The sequence below is a fragment of the Anastrepha ludens genome, chromosome 2, assembly GCF_028408465.1.
Source record: "Anastrepha ludens isolate Willacy chromosome 2, idAnaLude1.1, whole genome shotgun sequence".
NCBI lineage: Eukaryota > Metazoa > Arthropoda > Insecta > Diptera > Tephritidae > Anastrepha > Anastrepha ludens.
The window spans coordinates 32,719,919-32,740,792 of record NC_071498.1 but is presented as its reverse complement, the minus strand read 5'-3'; the positions used below and the strand labels follow the sequence as shown (position 1 = coordinate 32,740,792).

At 33.3% G+C, this 20,874-nt stretch overlaps 1 protein-coding gene across 3 annotated transcripts in view; it reads right to left on the bottom strand.

Moving 5' to 3' along the window:
- LOC128868041 (transcription factor E2f1) overlaps positions 1-20,874 on the bottom strand; it is a 66,507-nt gene that overhangs the window by 40,266 nt on the left and 5,367 nt on the right. The gene's annotated exons all lie outside the window — the stretch shown is intronic.

Here is a 20,874-nt window from a genome sequence, read left to right as displayed (position 1 = left end):
GAAGAAAACTGAAGAAAGAAAATGATATGGATTATCTCGAAAAATGGAGATGAAAAAAGCGTGCAAATAACAGCTTTTAGATATGTAAATACGTATTAATAAGTACATATTTACTATGAGCGTTAAGCTAGACGCTCTTACTGCTACCAAAACAATTTCACTTTCCTTTTCGTCACTGCGAATTCTGCATTTTGTGCGCAAAAGCGTTTTCTGCGACGCCTTGCCAGCCTTTGCCCATTTTCCATGGTTTTTTGTATTTTTATTTTTATTTTGCTCACAAATACAATGCTGAATCTTCAACAATAATCATAAGTAGGTAGTAAAAAGAAAAAATGTAAAGGCAGCAAGCACAGAATTCCAAAGTGTGAGTGTGCATGAGTTTAAGCAGTAGTGAGAGAAGAGGTGCCAACACCAGAAACAGAGGTAAGTAACCAACTAAGAGCAAAGTGGATCGGTATGACGCGCCAAAAAAGAAACAATAACAAATACAAAGATAAACAACAACTTTTTAAATGGCCGGTGAATCAAGTTCGTGGGGCGGTGATGCTGGCGGCGGGGCGATGTAAAGCTGCTGATTACAACTAAAACAACAAATCGTTTATATACACACACCCTCACATATGCATGTTGGTGTACCGTAAACACAATAAATACAACATGTGATGAATAACGAGTTTGTACGCTTCGACGGCGAGTCAAGTGTTGTGCTATTGTTGATAACTTAAATCGAAAGAGCGCTAGAGCGAGTGCTTCAAAGAAGGCGAGAGAGCATGAGTTGGAGCCCGATTTTGCCACCCAAAATCTCCATAAAATAACACATGTGAGTATGCAAGAGTGGAACTTAAAAAAAATTGAGTACTACAAGCGGCTGCAAAGAGCAGCAATACGCGACGTTGAGAACAATGGAGCATCATCAAAAATGTGATATGGAGGGTTGGATTAATTTGAGCATCTTCAGAGCAACGAATTGTGAACGAGTGGAACATTTTCAGCGAACGAGAGGGAGAAAATCACTTTAATTAGCTGCAAGTGGTATGAGCGCCGTGAGAAAGCGATGGGAGTGAGTAGGTGGAAGCAGGCAGGCAGGGTGTATTGTGTTATCTCAAACACTCCCACCAACAGCTACAGCTGATTTGCTTTTTCATTCAATGAAAAATGCAAGAACAGCAGTGAGCGTGTAGCGAAAACAACGAGAAGTACACAACAAAGTAAAAAAAACATTTTTCAACACGTTATACGAGTATACATATGTATGTACTCGTATACACATGCATACATAAAGCATGCGCGAGCACTTTTCACATTTGCTCACTCTCCTTTTCCCGTCTGCAACGACATTAGGCCGAAGAGGAAAACCAATTTTTCAAGCCGGTTGCTTTGGAGCATTTTGGTATTTTGTTAGTACTGCTTGTTTTCGTGTTTTTGTTTTCTGATTTTCTATTCCTGTTTGTGTGTATAAAGCGACAAAGCCATTGGGAGGAAGAACATGTGAAGCGAGACAGGTATGCCTGTATATACTAGACTGTGGCAGGCATTTTGTGGAAGGTATGTTGTTTACTATATCAATGTGGCTATTAAAATACCTGTTAAAGGTTTGAGTTGATTAGGAGGGGATTTGTATATGGGTAATGTCCCAACAAGCGTTCCTGATTTTCAAATTGCAGAAACTGCTTATGATTGTTGTTGTTCTAAATATTAAAGTAATTTTTTTTTATTTTTGCATGTAGCCTTTAAATGGCAACCCATACGCAGTGAAGCAAATTGTTCGGAACCGGCTTTAAAACTGCTGGGATGTGCACGTATTTGAGTCACACAAGCACACACACAGGTTTGCATACATAGATATTTATTTATATATATGTATGTAGGTGTATGTATACTCATACATGTACACATACATATGTACATGACTTAATGCGTGCGTACGTGCATGCTTTGCCGAATGAATGGTGATCGTTGACCGCAGATTTATTTGCTAAGCTCCAATATTGCGCCTTAGTCAACGTTTGTTGGGATCCAATTGATATCCGTATATATAATAAAAGGTGATATGCACATCGTTATGCACGTATGCATGCACATACTGTAATAGCGCTGCATAAAAACTTGTATGTAACAAACCCTTTTTAATCCTAATGGTACTAATTAAAAAATTAAAAAAAAGGAAAAAATTTGGAGTTCCGCGAATTGTGGCGCAAAATTAATCTTAAATTTTTTTGTTTTTCTAGATAAAAAACTTGGGAGTAGGAAATCTTTGTTTTGACCTTTACACGCTCCATTGCTTGTCTGTTTGTATACTGCAGCTGTCGTCTAGTTCCCAAGTGCCAAATATGGTATGACTGACGTACTTCGCCAGTTGCAAAAATTATAAATCCTCCATAGAGTGATTGATTTTGCGCCACCTCGTATGTCTTAATTGAGTTCTGATAATTTGGCCAAATTATTTGCAATATATAAATTATTAGCGTAGAATTCTACGCGTCTAATTTCAGCACAATTTCGTAAGTCATGATATTGCATGTACTTGCATCAAACCCAAATGCTTGCTGGGATAATACACACACACATGTAAACTGTTTCATGTATTTGCAGATGTTTTTCCTCTCCAAAAGCATGTACGATGTACATGTATGTATATATGTATCTATGCCCAAGTTGTTGTTTTCTTGGGTGGGTGTTATTGGCTCTTGGGAATCCGTTGCCAATAAATGTTCATAAATTATAAATGAACTGCGCATAAATTTATTGGACTATAATTTATATTACAACTGGGGAGTTGTTACGAAAACTTTATTTAGAGCTGAACAGAAGGGAGACGATATTGACATCGGATAAACGGACATCGAAGAAATTAAAAAAGCAGGCACACAAAATTCTGAATAAAAAAAAAAGTGCGCAAAGAAATACCAAAATATCAATAAATATTTAAAAATAAAAATAAGTAATTGGCGCGTATTAGGTGTTTGGCCGACCTGCTCTGCCTATTTGTGGCGGCTTCTATTATTTTTATTTAACCAATTTATAAAAACACGGTAAAATTTGTAAAATGTGAGTAATAAACTTAATAAAAATGTTTTAATATAGATTTGTTTTGAAGAAATTTACTTGTATGTGATTTTTGTTTGAGATAGAAAATTTCGCGAGCAGCAGCGCGTCACCAATACGCTCGGGTTCTGGAATTATTACAAGAAAATCCAAAATTTAGGCAGTGTTTCACCAAATGTGAGCAGATTGTGAAAGGATTGCAGAGGCACTTAACAGTCTAGGCGCTTAACAAATTTTCCTTACAAAGTGTCATTCATTCCCAAAGGATTAAAGGCATTTCACAATGTTTTGCACTGCATTTGCTGCCTTTCTTCATTGAAAAATATGATACAGGCACTTCCAATAAAATTAATTTTATCTGGGAAATAACTGCAAAATAAAGCTAAAGAAATATTTTTTTGTTTGATTCTTCGTGCCAGTTGGTGTCGAAACATCAAAATTTGGCAGCACTTTTTACGAGATCACATGGATTTAGTCATAGCATTTTTTTATAGTCGTAGCGGAGGGACTCAATGATAAGACTGATATTTTTTTGCGGCTTATTATTTAATCTTAAGAAAGTGATGTGCTAGACTACCCAAGTGATTATTAGTGGCTTTTTTAAGGACAGGTGGCTACTTTATATTTGGTACGCTATATCTGGCCACAACTGTACAACAAAGTAGTAAAGTAAAAAATAAAGTGAAATAAGAAATATGTTAAGAAAAAAGTATATATAAAAAGTATATATGGGAGGTTGAATTAGTTTTAAAGGTGACACACAGATGGCGCTATTTATCACTTTATCGCGTTGGCAATACTGAATATATATTCATGACAAAGCCTCATCCCTAGGCTTTGTTTATCAGTATCTGTCATTTCGCTGAAGTATAAACAACGCAGTGTTTTCGTGCTCCGAGTATGTCAACTTTCATGCCGTCGAAACGCAATTTGCGGGAAGCTTTGCTTTTCTGCTTCAATTTGAAAAAAAATACAGCCCAAGCCCGTGAATTGCTGCAGGAGGCCTACCCAGACCATACTCCGTCGATTTCAACATATGAGTACTGGTTTCGACGATTCAAAAGTGGTGATTTTCACACCGAAGACAAGGAGCGTCTTGGCCAGCCCAAAAAGTTCGAGGACGCGGAATTGGGGGAATTGGTAAACGAGGACTCGTGCCAAACCCAAGAAGAGCTTGCTGAATCATTGGGCGTTGATAAATCAACCGTTTGCAAGCGTCTAAAAGCGATGGGAATGATCCAAAAGCAAGGACATTGGGTCCCGTACGAGTTGAAGCTGCGCGACGTCGAACGGCGATTTTTTACGTGCGAATTGCTGATCGAGCGACAAAATCGGAAGGGTTTTTTGCATCGGGTGGTGACTGGCGACGAAAAATGGATCCACTACGATAACCCAAAACGCAAAAAATCATGGGGTTTGCCCGGCCACGCATCAACGTCGACGGCCAAGCAGAATATTCACGGCAAGAAAATCATGCTCTGCATTTGGTGGGATCAGGTCGGCGTCGTATATTTTGAGCTGCTCCAACCGGGCGAAACAATCACGGGGGATCGTTACCGACTGCAATTGATGCGTTTAAGCCGGGCATTGAAAGAAAAACGGTCGGAAACGGTAAAAAGGCACAACAAGGTTATTTTGCAACATGACAACGCTCGGCCGCATGTTGCTCAACCTGTCAAAAAATACCTTGGAACGCTTGGCTGGGAAGTGTTACCCCACCCGCCGTATGGTCCAGACATAGCTCCTTCCGATTATCATTTGTTCCGGCATATGAGTCTCGATTTGGCGGACCAGCGGTTCTCCTCGTACGAGGCTACCAAAATATGGGTTGAGTCATGGATAGCCAAGCAGCGGCCAGAATTTTGGAGAAACGGCATCCGGAAATTGCCCGAAAGATGGGCGAAAGTTGTAGCTAGCGATGGCCAATACTTCAAATAAAAGATTTTGTACCGTTTTTTCACAATAAAACCCCAAATCTTCGAAAAAAAACTTATAAAACTAATTCAACCTCCATACAAAAAAAAATTAAAAAGAAACAAAAAAAATTATAAGAAAAAAAATGTATCTATATAAGAAAAAAATTTTAAAAAGAAAAAAAGAATTATAAAAAAATTAATACAAAAAGTTTTGTTTAAAAAAATTTTAATAAGAAAAAAAGTAATATAATAAGAAATAAATTTAATAGGAAAAAAATTAATAATAAAAATTGTATTAAAAAAATGTTATCAAATAGAATAAGAAATAATGCAAGAAAATTTGCAAGCCAAATCCCAACGCTTTTCTTCGATTTGAAAATATTTCAAATAATGTACGGAAATAATTAATACTTTTTCCACGCTTACTCGTATATTTCCTCAGGGTCAATTAAATCTTCATCGTACTTTACTGTTGTTTTCTACTCGTATATATTGACAGGTATTACCAAGCACGCACACATACTAGTACAAAGGCACATGCACACAAAAATTACAGTATACCACTTGTATCTACTTGTATATTAACCGGGTGTTCCGCAAATGGATAAGCCACACTTTCACTCGTATGGTAGCTTAACACTGAAATCGTGCCTTTCGCGTTAAAGCCCTGACGGCCAGTCAGTATTATCTCCGGAGAGAAATGAGTCTTATTACGTTTGAACAAAGTTGGGAAATACTGCAAAAAGAATTTCTGAAGTGAGTGCTGTGAATTTACTGAAAATAAGTTCAGGTCGAAAATTCGCTAGACTTAGCAACTCAGTCGACGCCACTCAAACCGTGGAGGAGCCGAAAGTTTGCAACTCAACTAACTACAATAAAATCGGCGCGCCATTGATCTCATCCGTGGCCTGTTGAGAATTTGGCACAAAAATTTCAGAATATTTGCTTAAAAACTTCAATTGGCTTGGTGATTAGCCCTTTTGCATCATTCGGCGAACATAAAACTGTCTTATTAACAAAAGCGGAATAGACCGGTCGAACAAAAAACTCTCTTATCTAACACAAACACTCCATTTGGACATTTGGTTTTTTAAATTTAATTTAAACTAATTTTCAATAATAATATAGTTCATTATTTAACAAAAACCATGCGAATCAAAGTTCCAAAGTTTGTACGAAATTCATAAAAATTAAAAAAATTGTTCATGAAAAATGTACAACTTTTCAATCAGAATTTTTAGAAAACTTTTGAGTATGCAGTTTTATGGCTCATTCAATTTTAGTGCAATAAAATGCAGATTTGGAGTGCCTCAAAATTGATTTTTAACTATTTATTTTATTAATGGTACTGCGCATTTTCTTTCATAGAAAATTATTTTTATATATGTATGTGTATAGAACTCATTTTTCATATATAACAAAAGTTCAATATATAAAAAGTTTAATATTCAAAAAACAAAAAAAAAAAATAAATAAATAAAGAATAAATAAAAAAAAAATAAAAGAATTTGAAAGTTGGAGGCCGCAATTGCCGAATATTTGTGAATTTAAATTAAAGACATGAACTTGAAATGATCGGGATCTTTGGTTCCAGCAAAATAGCGCGCCATCACATAAACCATAAACATTATTGGGGTCATTTTGTTATCAACCTACTTGGCGATGTTTTTAAGTGCGATTGGAGTCCGCACAATTTTTTTTTTGTTATATTTTATTATATTTTTTTAATATAATTTAATTTAATGTAATTTATTTATTTATTTAATTTTATTTATTTTATTTTATTTTATTTTGTTTTCTTTTTTTTATTTTATTTTATTTTACTTTATTTTATTTTATTTTATTCAAATTAATTTAATTTAATTTAATTTTTTTTATTTAATTTTATTTGTAAAGTTATGTGCACTTGGACCACCCGGTACAAGTTTGTATATAAAGGTATGAATACAAAGGTATGTATGTATGCATATGTGCATGTATGTAACGTGACATGTGCACTTATAAGTAGAACAACAATCAATACAACTATTATTTTTCAGCAAAGTGTTTTATCTCAGCGATTTTCAGCACCAACAATAAAAACAAGTGTGTGTATGTAGTATTAGTGATAAACCCAATGAATATCAACACAATTGCGACTACTTTTAAGCGAAAATTAGTAATAAATGCACCATTCAACCTAAATATATCAATCGCTTGAGTGCTACTTTTTTCATTTTTTGTTTTTGTTTTTGCTTTTTTAACTTTTAATTTTCGCATTCCAATTTAGCGCACTTGAGCTTGTGTACGTATGCTAATACTAAAGTGTGGTTCAAGTTAGCACACAAATAAGCGCAAGTGAATAAAAGTGGCTCATATTAAAGGGTATTTGAATATGAGCTGCGAAGCAACCGATTATCAGCGGCCCTGAGTAGGTCTCTAAAGGAAGAAGGGAGGAGGCAAGGGAATGTGCTAGAAGCCCATAGAAGAAATAATAAAACCAATCTACATATACTTGGTCTATATATGTGTAGATATGTATATGTGTGGGTATGCATTTGCATGTGTTTGTATGCACATAAAAGTAGGCAGATAGTATTTTTAGCAAAAAAACCACACTTAATGAGTAATTGGCAGCTCAGGAGAAATATACACATACATGATTACATACATACATACACACATACACACAAACAAACATATATACGTACATATATACCTACCAAGTACGTGCTTTGCGCTTTTATTTTTTTATAATTATTTAATTTAATTTTGTTTTTAAGAAATACAATACACACACATGCCCCCACATACACACACATGCACAAGTGAACTTTTGACAAAAACCACTTATGTCATTTCAGCAGGTTTTGCTTATAGATCAACAAATCCCCGAGTAGAAAATATTAAAAAATAAAAAATATTTTACTTCAACTTTCTCTAAAGATGAACGCTGCAGTTCCAGCTGCGCCGGATTAATATTTTCAAAATTAGACGAAGTCAGAAGCCAGTAATTTTGTGCTTGACAAGCATAAAGCGCTAAGCCAATTTAAATTGTTTTTTCAGTCCAGTCCACAGATATGTATGTATGTGTGCATGGATGTATGCACCTCGCCCATACAACTTATACGAATGACAATACGCCTGCTAATTGTAGGTGAGTTGTGGCGGCTAGCGAATGAGCGACTAAATGCAAAATTACTAATATGAAGAAGTCGCACAAAACGACAACTCGAGTAGATGCAAAAAAAAAAAAAATTAAAAAGAAATCAAAAGAAACAAAAAAAAACCAGCAACAACAAATTCCAAAGGTAGCTACGTACATACTTACGTAGGCAAACACGAGTTAAGAGATACCCCGAGCAATGACAAAAGTGGAATAAATAATAAATAAAATGTGAAAAATATGGGACCAACAAGGGCGGCGATAGCAACGTCACCCAGCTCAGAGTGCTTGCTGCGGCAATTAAATATGCATGAGAATGTTTTAGTAAGTAGGTAGACAGGTATGTACGAATTGAAAAAGGAATTACTTTACGCAGCATATTTTTTCTGTTTTTCAATCAGTTAGAGAAAAAGGTGATGTTGCCAATATAAACTTGGAACATTTGACAGAATTTTGAATATTTAATTAAAAATCATTTAAAACATTTTCCAGTGCAAACATCTTCAAGCTTTTATTTCCTTTTTTTTTTGTTTTTGATATATAAGCGAGTAAGTACCCATGTAATTATGACTTTAAGGCCGTTTTCTGTGCTCTAAATAGAAAGCTTATGAATATGCAAGTAGGTTAATGTGTTTATGTATGTATGTATGTATAAATGTATGTACAAGTGCATGCATGAGCTGGTGAATTGAATTATTCTAAAGTGTTTACAGATATTCGCGATTTATTTACTTTGATTTACTTAATTCAAAAGGAAAGTGTGCGCAAGGCGTTTGATATTCTGGCTTCTCTTTAAGCAACGGCTAGAACTTTTTTAATCTTTCAAAAATTACATTAATTTCGAGATTCAATGCAAATTTTTGGAATTCCCTGAAGCTCAGAGTGCTTCAAAAATTACTAAAATCAAAGGCCAATAAACTGAAAATTTATGAAAAAAGTACCAAAAAAATATATGTAGATGAAGAAAACTAAAATTTGGGCATAATTAAGTTCTGATTCCACATTGGTGAAACGCAAAATGATATTGTAGCAAACCTTTTTTTTAATAGTGGTCGCCTTTCAGCAAGCCATGGCAAACCGGCGAGTGTAATTCTGTCAAGAAAAAAACAGTCCTCTTAAAAAACTGTATGACGTGCGGAGGCTGCATAAAACTGTAGGTCCCTCCATTTCTGGAAAAACATCATTAAAACGAAAACCTTATTAAAATGTTTCTTTTCCTACATATCTAAGTGAGGAAATACGTCAAAATAAAACAACCTTAGTGTCAACGACGGTTACAGAGCATTTTATTATCAGCAAATTTGATTACCAATTGCGGTATTCTATCCGCCGTAGCCGAGTGTGTGGCCCGGGCTCATAGCTCACTGTGGATCTGAAACACCAAATAATAGAAAGTGTAGTGCTTTCCAATGACGTTCGTTCTTCTACAGAGAACGGCAAATATCTGAGTGCATTTCTATATAAACATACATACATATACTTGTAGGTATATACTAAAAAGCCTCTGCCTTTTGGAAACTGGAGAAGAAAGTCAAGCAATTATCTAACTAAGAAATTAGGCGCCAAATATACATACATATGCATAAAGGTACCTGAGTGCCACTCATAATCAGACAACAATTTTTTATTATATCTATTTTTTTTTGTTAATTTGTAACAAAAATTAAACTTATTTTTATTTATAATTGGCGCGTACACCCTTTTTGGGTGTTTGGCCGAGCTCCTCCTCCTATTTGTGGTGTGCGTCTTCATGTTGTTCCCCAAATGGGGGAAAAAGAATAAGTTTTTATAAAAAATAAAAAAAAATTATCAAATTTTCATTAAAAAAAACTATAAAATTACGAAAACAACAATAAAAAAAATTGAATTTTCATTAAAAAAACTATAATAAAATTTCAAAAAAAAAATTTGTTTTCAGTTTTTGGGCTATACAAGTTTGTAGCTCTCTTTTTCTATAGTTGAAAACGCTTAAAAAACTAACGAGAAATTAAAAACAAAAAACATTTTATACAATTTTTAGAACTATTTTGGGTATCCAATGCAGTTGTTGTAACAGTAAAAACATTTCCTGTAAGTGTTTGGAGCGACTGTCTTTGGCTGGATATAAATCCGGGTTATTCCGGTAAGGTAGAACCTATGGTTGTGGGAACGAAATTGCATGCAGTGCAACCTTGTAGTTCACTCTCTCCATAGTTCCAACCTTTTTAAAAAAAATTTTTAATCAAATTTTACAAAAAAAAAATTATTTAATTTTTTCGGGTAAATTTGTAGCTCCACTCTCTCAAATGTTTCACAATTTTTCAAAAACTTGCAAAAAATTAAAAAAAAGAAAATTTATTTATGTTGTTATTTATTTCTATTTTTGCTATTTGTCTTCTTCTTCTTCTTCTTATTTGGCGCGTTAAACGCATACGCGATTTTGGCCGAGTTTAACAAAGTGCGGCAGTCGTTGCTGTTTGTCCACCTTCTTGAAAAATTTTGATAATTTATCGCCGGTACTTCAGAAACTATTTTTACTAATTTACAATAGCTCCACAAGAGAATTCTTCTCAAGCCTCAATATGGAGTCACACTTTATTTGAATAATTAAACTAAATGTAGGAAGTTGGCGTAAGAACAAAAAAGGTCCACTGCGTGCCGATGCAATTTGTGTTTAACTGCCAGCAGCTGAAGTTAATCGTTTATATTAAGCGCTGAAATTTTTAAATAAAAGCATCCAATTTGCGCGTTTCAATTTCAAAAATTTCTAGTCCTACACCAGCGTGCCCTGTTTGACTGGATCACACATTCGAGTACGTGTCCACAGTATTACACCAAACACATTCAACAACTAAGCGTCGCGTCTGATAGACGTACCAAATAAGCTTGGATGTCAGAAGGCGTCACAAAGTGGGGCACATCGAAACGCCTGAGTGAGCAGAGTAGTGCTCACAATAATGAACTTTTTTCTTCACCATACCGCTCGTTGGCAATTATTTTTGACGTGGGTTTGTAGATACGTATGCACATATTTATTTATATCGTGAAATGCAAAGGGAATATTGCAAATGTATTAGAAAAATTAGCAAACAGCCGCAAACCGGCAAAGAATTCGGTGTCATTGTTTAAGTGAGTGAGCCACATACTTATGAAGGTACGTACGTACATCAGTAGGTAGGTAGGTGAATTTTTGTTGTCGTTGTTGTTGTTTCAAAAGATAACCCTACATACCCTGCAGGAAAATCTTGTGGTAATGTAACAGACTTTTCATTAAGAACTAGAAGGATTTCTGAGATTGTGAAGCCATTCTCTACTCATAATGCGAATAGCGACATCTTTTTTTATAGTGTGACAGGGGTAAAGTAGAAAAGAGGCGCAGCAAACAATTTCCCCTCTTGCTTATTCGGCCGTTGGGTTGTGTGATCATTACTCATGCCGATGCACAAGATGGCCGGCCCAAGTCGGGCAGAGAGAGATATTGCGGTTTATTCGTGTTCTATGTAAACTATCGCACTGGAAAAATACATATGTAGGTAATTAAAGTGCACTAGGAAAATAGTGAATCTGTGAAAACTACATTTGACAAAATTGTGCAAATTTTCGTTTGGTATAAAAAATTAAAAGTAAATAATTAAAAAATAATATGAATCAAAAACCTTAAGTCTGCTACATTTAAGTCTACACAAAACCGCCAGTGAACATTTGTCGCGCTCGTTCAATTGAAACTATCGCTGCTGGTGTCACTGGTGCACTATTTCTTATCGGAAAAGCAGCTGAAAATGCGCTCACTGCCAAAGATTTACAACATCGAGATATGATCAAAATATTTTTTGGCTTTTTGTGTATGGCAAGTGGTTTGAAAAAGACAGTGCGAGACACGAAACAAGAAATTTAATACGGGGGAAAGGATTTCACGATATTTTGCATCAAATTGGCCATTTGAAATCATCTCAAATGTGCGAGTTTCTGTGAATAAACCAGAAACAATTGAATTTTTGGAAGATAAAATTCAACGCAAAAGAAAATAGGCCATGTGTCCTTTTATATGGAATAAAATGCTCAACATCGTATCAAAATAAAAAAAACAATAAAAAATCTATTCACTCCGGGAGGAAGGATTTCACGATATTTTGCATTAATTTGGCCTTGAAGATTGTCTGATTTAATGCCTTGGGACAATTTTATGTAAACTCATCTCAAATGCGCGAGATTCTGTGAATAAACCAGAAACAACTGAATTTTTGGAAGATAAAATTCAACGCAAAAAGAGAAGCAAATGTGCGGAAGAATTTTATATGCTCAATATCGTTGTAAAAAAATTGTCAAAAATCAACCTGATTTTCGGGCGACTTCAAATTTACACTTAAACACCAAAATTGAATGCGCTATAAAACTGCATACCCAGAAGTTTTCTAAATATTCTGTTTAAAGAGTTGAACATTTTAATGGAAAATTTTGCAAATTTGTTGAACTTTGTTGAATTTTTGTGAATTTTGCACAAAGTTTGGAACTTTGACTGATAAGGTTTTTGTTATACAATGAACCATGTTTTTTTGAAAAATGAAGGAGAAAAATTGCGTATATTGCAAAAAGATAAAGCGACTTAAATATGTGAGCGCAAATGCGCATTAATAAACGGCTATTTAAAGGAAGGAAATTCAAATTCATAAGTCCCTGCAAGCAAATGGTAAGAGCTTGCGTTCTTTGCATGATTCTAAATTCGCTAGAAAAGGGCCTGTCCAGTGTTACTTTACTTTCCTACAGGGTACGCATATATGTATGTATGTATGCGTCTACACGCTTAAAAAGTAGGTAGCTTTGAGTGGCGCAACATGGACTTCAAAGCAGCAACAAATAGTGGTGGCAGCCACCAACAACAGTTGAGTAAGCTGCCAGCAACAGTCAGCGCTAAGGCCGGCTGCCACATTTTTATCTAAATGGAACGTATTAAACAAATAAGCAAATGAATTGAGTAAAAACACATTTGCAGCAACAAAATCAACGTATTTGTGTCATTTGCGAATTACACTAATAACAAAAACATTTGAAGACAAGCAGCAGCAGCAGCAGCAGCAGAAAGTAACAAAATTGGAATGTGAAAAAATTTGAGCGAGTAATGAAGCGACGAAGCAATCAACTACCTACGACGAGTACCTACTCATAAAAACTTATTTTGGTTACGGTTTTGATTTTTTGGCGTTTTACCTTTTACCTTTTGTATTTTTTTTTTCCGCTTTTTTCTTTTTGGTGTGCATGCGATTTTGTTGTTGTTGTTATTTGCAGCGGTATTTATTCAAGTTTTTTATTATGCTCTGGTTGCTGAGTGCCACTTTAAGGTAGGCAGTATATATATACATACATGTATATTATGTGTATATATATATATATGTGTGTGTGTATGTTGCCAAAAATAGCAACGTAAAATACTTTTGTGCACAAGCGCGTACATATGTTTGTATGTATGCATGTAGCTATGAGTGTACTTGACTATTTTGTGTTTGCTGCCAATGCCATCATCATCATCATCATCACCGTCACACTCATCGTCACTTCACCGCACATCAAAATTAGTTAAATGCCAAGCACGCGGCGATCATCGTTTTTTGATTTGCTTCACAAATACATACATAAATGGAACACAACCAGCAGCAGCTGATACAATATTTTTTAATATCATTGTTAAATTGGCTGCTTTTTAATATATACTTAAGCACATGCACACACACACACACACATGTACAATTGGATGAGGTGCAATGTTTGCTGTGCGTGCAAAAGTGTACACAACTTCGCGAGTCATTGGCGGAAAAACGAAATAAACTCATTTACGCCTCAGGCACACACACATTTAGGTACCCGCATATACACACATACATTTTGCATTTGCAGGACTCTTACTTGTGTTAGCACATCTACAACTTCACGCTTGCATGCCGATTTACAATTTTGCAAAACTCTGCTGCCGAAAAGAAATCGATTGAGTATCGACAGTTTATCTACAACAACACACTTTGGGTGGATCGAACATCCTTTGACGGCAAGCAGTGAACTTGAGCTGCTAATTAAATGAGGAAGGGAAAATCAATGCTGGCTCTCAGCTGATTTCATTTCGATTATTTATGTAAAGCAAGCATACATATGTGCGTGTAGATATAGATGTATACATATATATAGGGTGTTTTTTATGACAGAACTCCCCGTAGGAATCAGTGTTAAAGCAGCTGTTATAGAGACAGTCGCGAGCGTAATGATTGAGTGCATCATAATTTTTTTTAATATTTACAATTTTTATTGCGTTTATTTTATTTATTTTTAATATTCTTCTTTCTTTGACTAAAAATCGTACACATAAAACTTTCAGATTTTATACAAAAGTTAGAAAAATTAAAAAAAAAAATACTTTTTTATGAGCAAACTTTTTTTATTTTTTTTTAACTTAAGTTTTTTGAAAACTTTAAATTATTGAATTGAATTATTGAGTATTAAATTATTGAATTATAAATTTTTTGTTATTTTTTTTTAATTAAAAAATTTTTTTTTTTTAATTTAGAAAAATTCAAAAAAAATTTATCTGAAAAAATAAATAAATCTTGGTTGAATTTTTCTAAATTTTGAACTTTTTAGTTTGAGATTTTAGAACATTTTCAGGTACGCAGACTTATGAAATTTTAAGCACATTTCAGGCGCATTCTGAAATTGAATTTTAAGAGAATTTGGAAATTGAAATTCAGAAAAATTAGAAAAATGTTATCTAAATTTTGAACTTTTTCATTCAGTTTAGAATATTTTCGGGCATGGCTTACGAAATTTTAATAAAATAAGTGCAAATTACAGGCGCTTTCTGAATTTGAATTTTAAAAGAATTTTGAAATTGAAATTTAGAAAAATTATAAAACTTTTATCTAAATTTTGAATTTTTTCATTTGAGATGTTTAGACAAATTTTGGGTACGGAATAACGTGTTTTATGAAATTTTAGTAAAAGAAGTGCAAATTTTAAGCGGTTAAACAATCGCGGGGATTTACAATTTTTTTCTCTTGGATTTTTGAACTTTATTCCATATACGAGCGTCCTTTGAAAAGTCCGTGCAAAGTCAGCGAGATGGCACTACTGGCGTTTATCGAGGTTATATTTAGTTAGTACCATTTCTTGAAAGAATACACGCCAAGTTTCAGTCAGATTGGGCTATTTCTTTGACTGTGGCATTAGTTGGAATCGAGGAAGTCGAGCGGCTTTCCTTTTCCATTACGACAATGCACCAGCTTACGCCTCAGCAATCTCGGTCGCAAAATTAATGGAAATATGATTCCAACTCGTTTAACATCCTCTATTCTCAGGATTTGGCTCTGTCCCGTCTATCAGGGTACTATTTTCTCCCAATTTTAAGAAATGGCTGGCAGAAAAAAGATTTTATTCAAAGAAGGAAGTGATTGCAAAAAAGGAATGGCAATTTTTCAGGACAAAATCCTTTTATTCAATACGACTCGACTTTATATTCATCCACATATGCTAGATTGAGCATCATCTTTTTTGATGCTAGGTTAGGTAGGTTAACGTTTTTTTAAGAGCTTGAGAACAGAAATATTATTGGAATGAACTTTTTTTATTATAATCTGGTAGATAATTCCATAGCATTTAGTTTTTGAATATTATATGTATAATAAAAAATTTAAACAAAAAAGAATAAAAAAAATAAATTTAAGAAAATATATATACATATGTATTAAAAAAAAAATAACGTAAAAAAATTTTATATTAAAAAAATAAAGTTAAAAAAATATATTATTGTAAAAAAATCACATTGCTTTCCTGCTGCGGAAACGAATGACGAGTGATTAGTTTTTTTTCGAGTTACTGAATAGATTATGCACACTTTTGTTTTCACTTAATCCCAACGCCCAACAAAGTTTAACGAACTTATAGTTTTTTATGAAAATTCCAATCTACAGCTTTCAACATTAAAACCACAATATGCACATATTTAACATTCTCACTTTGACAATCAAAAACAACAAAAAAAGTAAAAAAAAAAATACAAAAAAATATTTTTGCACAGCACTTTCAGATTACCACAAATTTAGCGGTAAATTAGCAATGTAAAGTATTTTAACAAAACTTGTTTCTGCACACATCTATCGCCACATCTTACGTACTAAGTATGCTTTTGTACTAAATTCGTGTGGCTCAATTTCGCGATAAAATTTCTTTCTCGCAAACGAGTTTTACCTTTCTATCTAATTTACGTTGTAAAAATACACTATTTCAAGTAGCTGCATATGATAATGTGGGACCACCCTTTTTTTTTTGTTTTTTTGTGATTTTGGTTTTTTCTTTTGTTTTTTTCTTTTCTTTTTCGTCCCTAATTATTTTGTGACTAATTTTTATATTGACACTTTGCTCGCTATTCGAATTCGCTTCTTTTGGCTGCCACCTAAATATTGAATCTGGTTTTCGCAAAATTTGCTTCGCCTATACATTTATGTGTATGTATTTTTGTATTTCTTTGGCGAATTATATTTATTTGCACTTCACTTGTTTGTTCATATTTTATTGCAGGCTTTAGCTGCCCTACTACATTTATTCGCTTTTTACGTTTGTTTGCGAAAGCGATTTTTCAGCTGCTTGCAAATCAGACATTTTATTTTTTATCGCTAATTTGACTTTTCGAAGTTTAGATTAGAGCTGAGATGCATTGTAATTTATAGGTGGAATTAAAAGAAAGGGAAATGATGGATATTTTGGCATGTTGAATTAAATTGCGTTCTAGGTAGTTTTGCGGTCATTGTATAAATTATTAATAGATTGATAAGTAGGCGCACAAGCATAATAGGTGTGGCCATACAAATAAGTAGCATTGCTGTTGTAGTTGGTTCAGGCCGGATATAAATCCAGCACCTTCGGGTAACATAAAACCGAATGTCGTGAGTTTCAAGCTGCATGCGCGCCTTAAGAATCTAAATTAGAATAAAAATTGTGTACGCAGATTCATAACCCATTAAATTTTAGTAAATAATAAAATATAATAAAATTCAAGTTGGAATTCGCTCAAACTGTTCATTGATTTTTGATAATTAATTCCCTTGAAGGTTTTGCGTATTTTCTCCAATTAAAAATGCACTTTTTTTGTACGAAGAAAATGAGAAACATCGTCAGCGAAAAAAAATTGTCAAAAATTAACGAAAATGTTGAGCAACTTGCACCTTGTTATACTAGAATTTAAAGCGCTATAAAAGTGCGTGCCCCAATTTTTTTTCCAAAATAATTTTTTTTTTCCAAAATATTTTTTGTTTTCTAAAATAAATTTTTTTATAAAAAATAAATTAATAAATATTCAGAACTTCCCAATTTGAAAACTTGTCAATGAATCTACACCCTCACCAGTTCCAAATTTCCTTAACTAGATAAATTGTTTCAGTCAAAGTTCTATAATTCCCTCAGTTTTGCTCTGATTCGATTGAAATTTTTACACAAAGTTACGAAAGCGTTAAGCCTTTAAAATATGCTATGACCACAAAAATCGGTAAAAAATATGAGTCAAATGAGCCCAAAGCCTCACTAGCTCAAAATTGTCTTAACTAAATTATTTCAGTCAAAGTTCTATAACTCCCTTTATCTTGCCTTGTGCCCTCTCTTCTGGTGCCTTTAAAGTAATTTGGGGGGTGTATATTGTGGTGATTAATTTCACACAGATTCTATAGAGTTTTGTACTCAAATGCTTTCAAAACTATCAGCAGTTTTTAAGTTTACACATTAAAGTTGGACATCTATCCAAAAGCTGCTCAACGGTCTCTAATAAATTTTCACCTCTACGCTTGCATTAGTAATCATTTTATCCAGCCTTTTGCCGTGAGTAATGCACAGTAAGAATAGCAATAAAGTACGCAACGCCAGGCCTGAGCTTTATTAATTTGGAGTAGAAGTTCTTTTTGTGACACATTCGAACCAAGTAAGTTTGGGTATTTTGCATTTTGCATTTGCCATCCATCCACTGAAGATGATGAAAATGCGCTTGTTTATAATTAGTATTGCAGATTTCATCCAGCAAGCCATCAAAGAACCATTTCCGGCTGATCTTTCTTGATGCAAGACGCTTTAAATTTTTGCCCGTAGTTGGTCTATAGAGAAGTAGCATCGAAGCGATGCCTAGGATTACAAGAGTTCCTATTTGTATTTCTGACCTAGCAATGAGGAAATTAAGCATTGATGATTGAAAATGGTTTTATTATTTTTCGCAATATTTTTCATTCATGATTCATACACTTTTGCATTCGTTTGAACAATTTTCGAAGTACTTTGTCCAATCGCGTTTCCAAGGAAACAATTGCAAAAGAAAATTCATTGTACCAGCTTTTCAGTGTAGTATATTTTGCGGCGCAGCATATTTTAAGGCGTATTTTGTGTATTAGATTGGCAGTATTGGTTGGAACAGCTATTTCGCTATATAAATTGTTAATGGTTGATAGCATTTGAAATTATGGAAAATTAAAAGATAGCACAGATATCCACTTATTTAGCACGTCGCGGTTTTATGTCGAATGAAAAGGCAATTAGCGAATGCTGCCCTAATAATAAATCATTAAAGCGAAATATTGTTAATTTTCATACTTGTACAGTTTACACAACACATCAATAAAACTTCTTTGGATTTTCCTTGGAACGCAATTTTTCACATTGATTTAATTATTTTGGATTATGTGTCGTGTAATTTGCTTATTGCATTTTTATTTTAATTAATAATTTTGCAGTGAAACACAAGAACTCTAAATCAATTGAGAGAAATTAACTTTTTTGGTTCAAACCTTCTTCACCTAAGTATTTAAAGTTTGTATTTTGATATTCCACTATATGTGAAGTTTTAAGCCGCCTCCCAATAGCGACTGGTTTACTATATATGAGAAGCTTTTCCAATGCAAAAAAGCGCGCGTTGGCTTGTCAATGTCTGACGAAGGGCGAACGGCTTGTAAAAAAAATACTTCTACCTCAATAAGTGTACTGAGTACTAAAATTACGCCTATGTATACCTACATGAATTAATATTTTATAAATCAGTTGATCTTTCACTTTTTTAGCAAAAAAAATGTAGTCCGTTAACTCTGGCAACTTTTCACTTTTGGAATTATTTGTATTTCACTGAAAGAGTAATAGACAGATGTTTGCTATTCTCCGCGTATCGAACAGTTCCTTGTCTGTTAAGCGCCATATGTACATATGTATGTATATTATAAGATTGTACATTAGGGTGCCTTATCAAAACCGTGGCGGTTTTTCTGTCATACTTAGAAGATTTATTATATTTTAAGACTTCCGCCAAAATACATCGAAAAAATTATTAGGGTTAACGGGAGCTGAACCGATTTAAAAATACTTCGCTTGTAAGTTAAACCAATTTATTTAAATATTTTTTCCAAAAACTAACCTCTGATAACAGAAGAATTTGAAAATACTTCCTTTATAAGCAAAATACCTTTTGCAAATTTTTTTTTTTTTTTTCAAAAACTAACCTAAAATATACATATGCAAAATTACAATAATTTGTCAGAAAATTTTTTAAAAAAATATTTTTCTCGAAAACTAAGTTCAGATAAAAGAAGAATTTGAAAATACCTCCTTTATAAATAAAGTTAGTTAAAAAAAAAAAAATTTTAACAAAAACTAACCTCATATAATAGCAGAAAATGAAAATACCTCCTTCATAAATAAAGTTAACTTTTACAAAATATTTTTTCCAAAAAATAACCTAAAATAATAGAAGAAAATGAAAATGCTTCCTTTATAAAAGTAATTTTTAAAAAATTGTTTTTCCAAAAACTAACCTCAAATAGTAGAAGAATTTGAAAATACCTCCTTTATAAGTGAAATTAATTAAAAAAAATATATTTTTTCTTCTTTCTAATAAAATTAATTTTTAAAAGATACATTTACCAAAAACTACCCTCAAATAGTAGAAGAATTTGAAAATACTTCCTTTATAAGTGAAATAAATAAAAAAAGTATTTTTTCTTCTTTTATATAAAATCAATTTCTAAAAAATATATTTTCCAAAAACTAACCTCAGATAATAGTAGAATTAGAAAATACCTCCTTTATATGTGAAATTAATGTAAAAAATATATTTTTTCCAAAAGCTAACCTCAGATAAAAGCAATATTTGGAAATATAAAAAAAATTAATTTAACAAAATATTTTTTCCAAAAACTAAATTCAGATAATGGAAGAATTTCAAGCTTAAAAGTTCTGCACGAAAAAGTTTACAAATTTTATCGAAATTTATTTTAAGGAAAATTGGAATAATTCAGCCAATTTTGACCAATTTGAACTTCTATGGTATCACTGAAAACGTTTTTCGACTCACTGGAATGGTATTTTCTCACGCTTTTAATTATATGGATTCACGAAATATTTCCAAATCGGTTCAGCTCACGTAAATCGCAATATTTTAGCGAAATTCTTAAAATTCAATTATCCACTAACTTTTTGCATAAGTTTTTTACTAAAAAAACTGAGTGGTTTTGAGTGATGGAAATCTTTATTTTCACCTTTACGCGCTCCATTGATGCCCGTTTGTGCATTGTGTGTATTTTCGCCATGAAAAGGGTCCACATTGTCTTTTGAAGTCGGCTTAAAACTGTAGGTCCCTCCATTTATGCAATAACATCAAGACGCACACCACAAATAGTAGGAGGAGCTCGGCCAAACACCTAACAGTAGTGTACGCGTCAATTATTTATTTATTTTTTTATTTATACAGCAGCTGTCTAGTTCCCAAGTGCCAAATATGATTGACGTACG